General features: G+C 41.9%; 1 long non-coding RNA gene across 1 annotated transcript; it reads right to left on the bottom strand.

Annotated features, from left to right (window-relative positions):
• Window positions 1–2,178: 2,178 nt before the first annotated feature.
• Window positions 2,179–6,903, bottom strand: LOC138955565 (uncharacterized). The gene is made up of 3 exons (XR_011452273.1): window positions 6,807–6,903; window positions 4,446–4,501; window positions 2,179–2,391 (listed from the first exon to the last, which is right to left on the bottom strand). It is a non-coding gene; the product is annotated as an uncharacterized lncRNA (long non-coding RNA).
• Between the last annotated feature and the right edge of the window lie 3,442 nt (window positions 6,904–10,345).

Raw genomic sequence — 10,345 nt, 5'->3', positions numbered from 1 at the left:
AAAAGAAGCTAAGAAACGATTTTTCACTCAATGTCCTTTTGTTTTCTACTTTCAGTGCAGTCCTCGTGTGATCAATGCCGTGTGTATACTGCTGGCACTGTATAATGTTCAAAGGGGTGTTGGTGCCACACAAGAAGCAGTACCAAGATATTTCGCAGCATAAAAGTCGTGACAGGAACACCAAATGTTCTTGATGCGCAACGCAAACCCATTTCCCCGTTTCTGACAGCCGACAACGCGCAGCCCATTTCTTCGGGTAGCCACCGTCCGGGTCCCAAAATACTGTAAAACAAATCAATCAACCATTCAATAAAAGGTATAGAAGGAAAAAATACAATAAAACTGAACAGAGAATTGAGTACGTGACTAAAACGGTTCTATGCTAAATGCCCCCCGGACAACTGCCCCCCCCCCCCCCCCCCCCCCCCGGACAACAGTACTGCCCCCCGGACAACAGTACTGCCCCCTGGACATTTTCCGCCTAGGACAATTGCCCCCCGTGACAATGAATTGCCCCCCATTCTTGTCTGTATGTTTAGCGAGTTATCAAGTGTTGTATTGTTGTCTAGAGGGTATTCATAGGTAATGGAAGTCTATAATTTGTTTTCTCAACGATATCTATATAATGCTTCCTGGTTTGAATACACACACACACACACACACATACACACACACGCGCGCGCGCGCGCAAACACACACACACACACACACACACATATACCCACACACTCACACACATATAGACACATACACATAAATACTGTAAACACCCAGACAAAGACAAACTGACAGACATACACACAGACAAACCGACACAGACACTTGCACGCCCACACTTACGCCCGCATTTACACCAGCAAACACACTCACACACACACACACACACACACACACACACACACACACACACACACACACACACACACACACACACACACACACACACTCTTATTGAAGTGAACGGCTTTTGCAAAAACTTGCACAAAGAGTGGTGAGAAAAAAATTGGGGGGCAGGTGTCCGGGGGGCAGTTGTCCTCCCTCGGTGGGGGGGGGGGGGGGGCAGGTATCCGGGGGAAAATTGTCCTAGTAGGGCAATTGTCCGGAGGGGGGGGGGGCAGTTGTCGGGGAACAATTATCCAGGGGGCAATTAGCCTGCCACGGACTAAAAACACCAGTGTTCACTTTATCGTTTGATGAGGGTAAGATGGAACAGAATGCGTCAAAGCTGGAACACTGTTCCATGTTTGCCTCTATATGTGTTCCAGCATAGCCGCATGGCACCTGCATGGATTTCGACTTTAGCTGTAGGATACATGTGACGTTTCCAATCTTTTTTCCCCGTTCATAGTGTAACACATTGATGTAGGTTTGTAATAGCAATCAACATTTTATGTGAACGTATATAGATAAAGAGTAATAAAACGAATTCTAGACATTAGAAATAAGAAGAAGAAGGGAGAAAAGTTAAAAAAAACGTACCTCTTCTTTGGTTTTGCCGCAGTTGCCATTTTTCTTTTTGCAATAACATCGGGAGGGGTCACTAGACATTTCTGCTAAAAAAATTTTCATGAATTGTTTCCCGTTGACCGCATATTGAGGTGTTCCAAGTTAGCCGACTGTTCCGGGATTGGCGACTTTCCCTTATGTATACGATTCCATTTCTACCCAGTATTGCGTCATGAAAAACACAGCTCAGTGAAGAACAACAGGTTTAAGATAAACATAAATCAATATTGCAACGAATGAATGAAAGAAAATAAAAAAATAACAAAACGTCAAAAACACATAATGTACAACAAACACTGTACATTTGTATCTGAGTAAATATTTTGTAAAACAGAATCAAAATTGAGCACACATACAAACCATTTTCGCACAATTACTGCTTTACCTTTCAAACAAACAGATAAACAAATGAACAAACGAGAGAGGCCGAACGAGCAAATAAACAAATGAACAAATCTAAGCAAATAAAAAAATGATACATTTAAATACGACCAGCAAAAATGTGTTTGTTGTATTTTCTTTGAAAAAATGTCTTTCAATCAATCAATCAATCAATGAGGCTTATATCGCGCATATTCCGTGGGTACAGTTCTAGGCGCTCTGCAGTGATGCCGTGTGAGATGAAATTTTATACGGCCAGTAGATTGCAGCTTAAGACAAACTGCCCTTTAATTAGCTAGAGCTTATACATATTATCCTTTGTATCCAAATCCGCGTTTTCATAAACGTCACTCTGTTTGGCGAAGAGGGGTGTGTCGTAGGGAGACCTGTCGTCAGTTCCGTATTGCAGACTGTCATAGTCACCTCTCTCTCCCACAGTGACGTCGACATTCGTTTCTGTGGATGTTGTCATTTCGACAGAGGGTTGCTCTTCGTGGTTGGTTGCTGAAAGGAAATATAAATCATTGTCGTGTGTCACACTTGGAGATAACGACAGCGACATCGACAACGAATTTACTGCTACAAGAACCAGCAGTCACCAATCAGTCTCTCTCTCTCTCTCTCTCTCTCTCTCTCTCTCTCTCTCTCTCTCTCTCTCTCTCTCTCTCTCTCTCTCTCTCTCTCTCTCTCTCTCTCTCTCTCTCGAGTTTGAACAACATATTTGATTGGTGTAAACAAAACTCAATGATCATACACCCAAGCAAAACTAAATGCATGGTGATCACAACACGACAGAAACACTAACTCGCTCCTCTGAATTTTCATCTCAGTTTAAATGAGTCACCCATTGAGCAAGTAACCAGCCATCGTGTTCTTGGGGTCACAATAGACGCTGAATTAAAGTGGCAGTCCCACCTCAACCGTGCTACCAAAACCTTATCTAAAAATGTGTTCCTTCTCTCCAAATTAAAGCATTATGCTGATACCTCAGGTTTTATTTTGGTCATATTTTACCTCATCTGAATTATGCATCTAAACTTTGGGATGGTTGTAGCGATGTTCACTTGAAAAAAGTCAATTCTCTTCACCGTCGCGCAGCTAAACTTATCATGCCGGGTCCGCGAACATCAACGGATCAAAAGCTTAGCAGCATTAATTATTTATCACTTAATGATCAGTTATTATTTAATAAAGCGATTTTAATGTTTAAGGTACAAATAAACGAGACCCCACAGTACATGCGATCATTATTTCAGAAAGCATCAGACAGATATGGCTCTAACAAATTAATTTCCCCACTACCCCGTATTGATTTATACAAAACCAGTTTAGCGTTTTCGGGCTCAACTATTTGGAATTCGCTACCATGTGAGATAAAGGGGTCAAGCACGATTAAACACTTCAAATCGCAACTTCGCAAATATCTGTTGTCACGAACAGTCACATTCTGAAGCTGTTCCTATTTCATTTAATCACCAGAAGCAAGAATGCATCTCTATCATAACCTCTATGCATTTTGTTCAGCCAAATGATGATGATGATAATAATGTTGACGAAGATAATGATGATGATGATGATGATGAGGCATAATTAATATTTCTGTCACGACCTTTTTTACCACGTTTTTTAATTTCAACCTTAGGTGAAAACATGGAAGTTATTCTTCTGAATGTTGTACAGACATTTCTTAACCTACTCGCTGCTGATCAAACCACATATAGTATATATGCCCTCAGGACGTCGCCTCCGCACTCCCAGATTCCGCACGCTCAGAACTAAGAACAGTTTTATTCCAAAGTCAATTGGCTTTTTAAATACCTAAGTTAATTAAAACTAGTATGTGTGCCGGTGAACATATGCACTGATTTCTGTGATGAATATTTTTTACACTCTTTGATGTGCACCCTTATGCTGAGTGTGATAACCCTCGAATGACTAGTCCTGTGATAAATATTGTTCAATGACATATCTAGTCCTGTGATAATGATAGTTTTTAGCGTTAAACTTTTAGCTAAAGCTGACGGCAATTAACCTATTTGGAATTATGTTACTATTCCTGTTAGTGTACATATGCGTGCGCGAGTGTAGTATGCTTCGTATGGTATTTTTATCTGTTGTCTTATTATTTGTCTTGTCTTTTAATGTGCACCACACTGAAATTTCTCTGTATGAGATAATAAAGTATTCGTATTCGTATTCGTATTACTGTTTTATAAAGGGGAGGTAACCATGAAAGTAAGATCACAAAATTCAATGCAAATAAGAAAGGTTGACAAACATTGATGTTTTCAAATACAATTAAACAATTTTCAAATACATTAAAATTCTCACCTTTAGAGTCTTTTGAAGTGAACCTTAACATTTTCGCTTTTTCTGTTGCATTTTAATATAATATAAACTGTGCAAACAAATTATTGCACCCAGATAGCCAAATGGAGGGCCTTTAATGGCATATTAAGCTTGAATAAAATGACACGGGAATGAAGGTTACGAAAATAGATGCAATAATTGTGTTGCACAGTTTATATAGAGTATCCACATACATATTGTTTCCGTACCTGTGGTTGACTGGACCTGCTCAGCAGACCTGGCACTCCATGCACGACTGAGACAGCTGCACACACGTGTATCAATACCTCTTACCACACGTGTATCAATACCTCTTAACCATACGTGTATCAATACCTCTTACCACACGTGTATCATATACCTCTTACCACACGTGTATCAATACTGGACCTGCTCAGCAGACCTGGCACTCCATGCACGACTGAGACAGCTGCACACACGTGTATCAATACCTCTTACCACACGTGTATCAATACCTCTTACCACACGTGTATCGATACCTCTTAACCATACGTGTATCAATACCTCTTACCACACGTGTATCATATACCTCTTACCACACGTGTATCAATACCTCTTACCACACGTGTATCAATACCTCTTAACCCATTGATGCCCATCGTCCCATATATGGGACGCACCACATTCGGAGGCACTCTGTCTCAACTATGCATAGGTTCCAGACCCTGGTCTGCTAAATGTATCAAGAGGGTCTACTTGTTTTTAATCAGTGAGTTTGGTTTGCGAGAGGAGGCGACGTTTTCGTGCAATTTCGTGGAAAACGAGCGATAGTCGCGAATACAAAAAGTCAAAAGCTACCGTTCCTTTATTTTTCACTTTTTTATATAACACTTATAACGAAAAATGAAGATAAAGCAATGATCTAAAATCGGGTCTCTCAGATTTGTTTTGAATTAATTGCACGCGAAGTAGTGTATGCATAAAGTGCCGTTCCATATATGGGACGATGGGCACAAGAGGGGTGGGGTTTGCACATGTACTAAAGAAGGCTCTACGCACTTACTATCTTTCTTGTCTTTAAACGTGCATGAAGATTTAAGCATGTTGGACGATGGACACTTTCAAGAAGCAGACAATAAGTAGCCGGCGTGCTTCAAAGTTTTTTCAGACAAAAATATGACTAAGCATCAATAATTCATTGTGTCATACTTCGCATGGGGCCAAACACTCCATCCGTGGCAAATCATTGGTCCTAGCTGTAGCTATAATATTTCTGGGCAAACTGATAAAGTCTGCAAAGTCAAGGTGAGTCTTGACCACTCGTCTAGGATACGTTCTTCGGTTTGAACCCTTTCAAGGAGTAAAGTGACGCCAAACAGAATAATCAGGTCTCGAAATGGGATTGGTTTATTTGTTACTGACCTCATTACTGAGCTGCATGAAGAAGAATGCAAACGACAAGAACTTATTTTCATCTGACTTTTGGTAACCTTTTTCTGAACTCGGAAGCTAGCGGATTGTTGACAAATTGCATGTTCAGGTACAATTTGGTCCAACCGCACTGAAACTGTCCTCTAAGGGGCGTGAATGCCTCTTACCACACGTGTATCAATACATCTTACTACACCTGTAACAATACCTCTTACTTACCGGTTGTCTTCAAGTGTATCATTCGATGTAATTATTATTATTATTATTGTGATCATTTTTATGCGCCTAATCTAGATACAGCCCTGGGCGCTTACATATTAATTTCTGCCGTTTGAAATGGAATTTTTTTACAGACAGACAGACAGACATTTTTTACACACAATATATAACGCATTCACATCGGCCAGTAAAGCTCAGTAGCCTATTAGGCGAGCATTCACCTTTCACGGCCTTTATTCCAAGTCAAACGGGTATTTGGTGGACATTTTTATCTATGTCTATACAATTTTGCCAGGAAAGACCCTTTTGTCAATCGTGGGATCTTTAACGTGCACACCCCAATGTAGTGTACACGAAGGGACCTCGGTTTTTCGTCTCATCCGAAAGACTAGCACTTGAACCCACCACCTAGGTTAGGAAAGGGGGGAGAAAATTGCGGCCTGACCCAGGGTCGAACACGCAACCTCTCGCTTCCGAGCGCAAGTGCGTTACCACTCGGCCACCCATGTCATGCTGTGCTTTTCTTGGGTTTATACTTAATATGTACCGATGCATCTTCGTTCACATTTCATTCGATGTATTATTGGAAGGAAATAGGGTATTGTGGCAATTGTGGTCAAAAAATAAAAACATAATGTTTAATGCACAAATACTATAAGAGATATGAGAATACTGTTCGGATAATATCAACTGTAACTGCTAGGGAATGAAATCATATATTTTATATGATATTTCACAATGAATACTCTGTTCACGAATGTACCTTCCGCTTCCTTCCTCTCTGAACACACACACACACACACACACACACACACACACACACACACACACACACACACAGTTTTGGTCTAAGCATAAGCATCTTGTACCGTCATGTTGACACAGAAATACAGAACCAGACAATTACACACGACTCCCACTCTGCGGAACAGTCGGTAATATATATTAGTTCTACTCACAGCCCAACAACAAGAACACTCAGTCCAAGCAGGCAGAAGCCCCCCACCACAGCGCCAGCAATGGGCCCTGCCAGGCTGCCAGCATCGCTCGTTTCGCTATGGTCTGAAATCAAGATGAATCGACAAAATATTGACGAGGTTATTGTGGATATATACTCACATGTTGGAGCCAAAGAAATTTAAAAGCACCGACTTTTTTCCTGTTTTGTGCAGAGTGTCAGGAAAAAATATTATCAGTTACTATTCTGAAAGTAATCTTTTAAACCAAAATTAATGTCGACACCATACCTCAAAACAGCTTAAAACACAAGATGTCATTCACCGGAATCGAACGGGTTTTATAAATGGCGGATACACCTCTGAAAATACAAGATTATAATCTCCTTCACCATGCAGAAAAACAAACAAATATTCCGGGGTTGCTGACCCTCGGCTAATTTCAAGGTCACAGTGGCGTCCAGTCACGTTGAAAACTGTTTTTTCATAAATGTAATAGATATATAAAATGTTACATGTGTGGTATAAAGGAATGATTTATCGCTATAATACCATGCGGCCCTGTAACTGAACTATGGTTGTTACCTTTGCACATTGGTAGAGTTAACTCTTTGTAGCAGGCTTCACAAATTCCGTTGAACACGTTGCAAGGTTTCAAGTTACTGCACAGGCCACACTCCTCCTTGCAGTCCTTTCCGTAAGTGTTGCCCTCACAAGCTGTGGTGGGCGTCAGAAGATGTATTAAAACATTTCTTCTGATTATAATCACTAGATATGAGTATTTCAGTGGTCGGGAGAAATCTGTAAAGGTATATATATATATATACGACAGCTGGAGAGAGAGAGAGAGAGAGAGAGAGAGAGAGAGAGAGAGAGAGAGAGAGAGAGAGAGAGAGAGAGAGAGAGAGAGAGAGAGAGAGAGAGAGAGAGAATCAGAATGGTTTAATTGCTATGCAATATGCCCAATTTGCAAGTGGGGATGGCTTAGGGGAAGGGTATTCGAACATTCAAATATCGAAACCAAAAGCGAAAGTGCACAAAGTTACAGAAATTACACGAATGTGAGTGTCCGTTCAAACTGACATTACAACATGTCAGGTGTGTCGCGCTCTGAAAGAGGCTAACATGTCCGTTCAATGCCCATTAGACGTCTTTCACAATACACACGATTTCAGGTTCAATCGCGAAACGTGTGTTAACCGAGGTAGAACCGGATCAGGTAAATAATTAAGTATCTTCTGTCTTGCTTGGATTTGCCCTAGATGGTGCTGATGTATCTTCCATCTTTCAACTGGTCTCCACGAGGCAAGCTGCTGCATGTAGCCTAGTTCTTCTGGAATCATGTTCAGTTCTTTGAACCCTGCTTAATGAACCAGAATGTTACTCCGTCGCTGCACACCGCACTCTGTGGGTTGGACACAAGCACTAAATCGTCGGTCTCGAAATTATACAGAGGTTCTTCGCAGTTGTCATTTGTCACAATTCTGTGAAGTGTGCTGTTCCTGCGCCTGTCCCGCAGACGACGTTGCAACGGCCTGTCCATGATTGTCCCAATGTACGTTTTAACCGTGTCTAAAGGACCATCCTCTGCTGAGTCAAAACAGTTTTCTACAGGCACGCTTTCTGTTGTCATATGTTCAGCTGACTTGGACTGTGTTTTAAAACCGTGCTCTTCTGCGTGCAAGTTTGGCGAATAACCAAAACAAGGGTCACCACTTGCCAACACATTGGAGTCACTACAGTTTGCACGTGAATTTGCAGCGATCACCGTATTGATGTCTGTGCACAGGCGGAAGGTATCGTCCACTGGACGACTACTATCACAGAAAGACTACAAGGTACGTCACTCACCTTCGAGTCTTCTGTGTTCTTGGAGTCGCTTCCTGGGGAAAAATATTGTTCAAGACGGTTTGCCTCTTCCTACAGTCTGTGTAAGGTCAAATAAATACAGTTGAATGATTGTTTGAACTATATGCACCTTTAGTTTTCAGCTTCCGTTCGCTGCAGGTTGTTTTTAACCATCATTTGGACGAATCTTCGTTTGCGAGCCGCTAATATCCACACGGCGTCTAATTATGCATCCGCACCGAATATGCATACCAGCGCTCATTGGTCTAAAACATATGTAAATATTGTGCGGCAAAGGGAAGCTACCCACGGGAGTTTTCACTTTCGGTATTAGTGAAGAACCGTTTGCCACTTCATTCAAAATGAGGAAAACGTTTCAGTCGACCAATGAAAATAATCATCGAATATCCTGTTATTAACCAATGAGCGCTGGTATGCATATTCGGTGCGGATGCATAATTAGACGCCGTGTGGATATTAGCGGCTCGCAAACGAAGATTCGTCCAAATGATGGTTAAAAACAACCTGCAGCGAACGGAAGCTGAAAACTAAAGGTGCATAATAGTTCAAACAATCATTCAACTGTATCTATTTGACCTTACAGACTGTGGGAAGAGGCAAACCGTCTTGAACAATATTTTTCCCCAGGAAGCGACTCCGAGAACACAGAAGACTCGAAGGTGAGTGACGTACCTTGTAGTCTTTCTGTGATAGTAGTCGTCCAGTGGACGATACCTTCCGCCTGTGATCTGTGTCAGGTGTGTTTACTTCTGCGGTGTGGAAATGACACAGTAGTTTTTCGGGGGTGGTTTGAAATAGCGGCACATTAAAAGGTTCACTTGCCTTCACTTCTTCTTCTCGTTTTGCTTTTTTTCATCGGCTCCCTTCTTATCTCTTCTCATCTGGCTCGGTGGTTTTCTGCGAAAATATTGGACCGTGTTCTTCTGGGTGACACTGTGAGCGTAGCGTGTAGCTTGGTCGCCATCAGTTGTCGCCGGTGCAAATCTGACAACAAAAGTGAAGTTGCTCCCATTGCCGGCGATCTTCCACGATGTGACTTGGTGGTTGTGGAGCAGGGCTTGTAGGGTTGTTTTTGCAGCGACTGTCATTTTGAAGAGTTATTGGCGACGTTTGCTTAAAATTGAAGCGCAGCTCAAAAACTCCGACCTGCCCGCTCGGCGAAATCTCGCGAGACCAGATAGAGAGAGAGAGAGCGTGTGCTAATGTCAGGGTTTTAGAGAGTGAGTGAGCGAACAAGAGAGTGAGTCTGCGTCAGAAGAGAGAGAGAGAGAGAGAGAGAGAGAGAGAGAGAGAGAGAGAGAGAGAGAGAGAGAGAGAGAGAGAGAGAGAAGAGAGAGAGAGAGAGAGAGAGAGAGAGAATGTTTTTGTGTGTGTGTGTGTGTGTTTGGGGGGGGGGGGGGGGGCACATGTGTATCATTAAGGTCAACATTTAAACACGTTGTAGTGTACATGTGCTGACATACTGTAATACGACTAGCTTAGACATGGGAGGTTTCACGCCTCTTGTTAAGTGGTCAGTCTGGAAAAGTGATCGTTCATTGGTTTGTTCGTCAAACTTAATCAGCGTTATCCAACTCGTGTTTGGAAAATATTCTTGATGAGACTAGGCTAACAGAAAGACGATCTGTAACAGACAATTAAGGCTTTTGTGCGTACGTATCACAACTACAAAC

This window comes from Littorina saxatilis, unplaced genomic scaffold (genome assembly GCF_037325665.1).
Source record: "Littorina saxatilis isolate snail1 unplaced genomic scaffold, US_GU_Lsax_2.0 scaffold_252, whole genome shotgun sequence".
In the NCBI taxonomy this organism is placed as follows: domain Eukaryota; kingdom Metazoa; phylum Mollusca; class Gastropoda; order Littorinimorpha; family Littorinidae; genus Littorina; species Littorina saxatilis.
The sequence above is the reverse complement of the archived record's forward strand: the minus strand, read 5'-3'. Positions and strand labels throughout refer to the sequence as shown.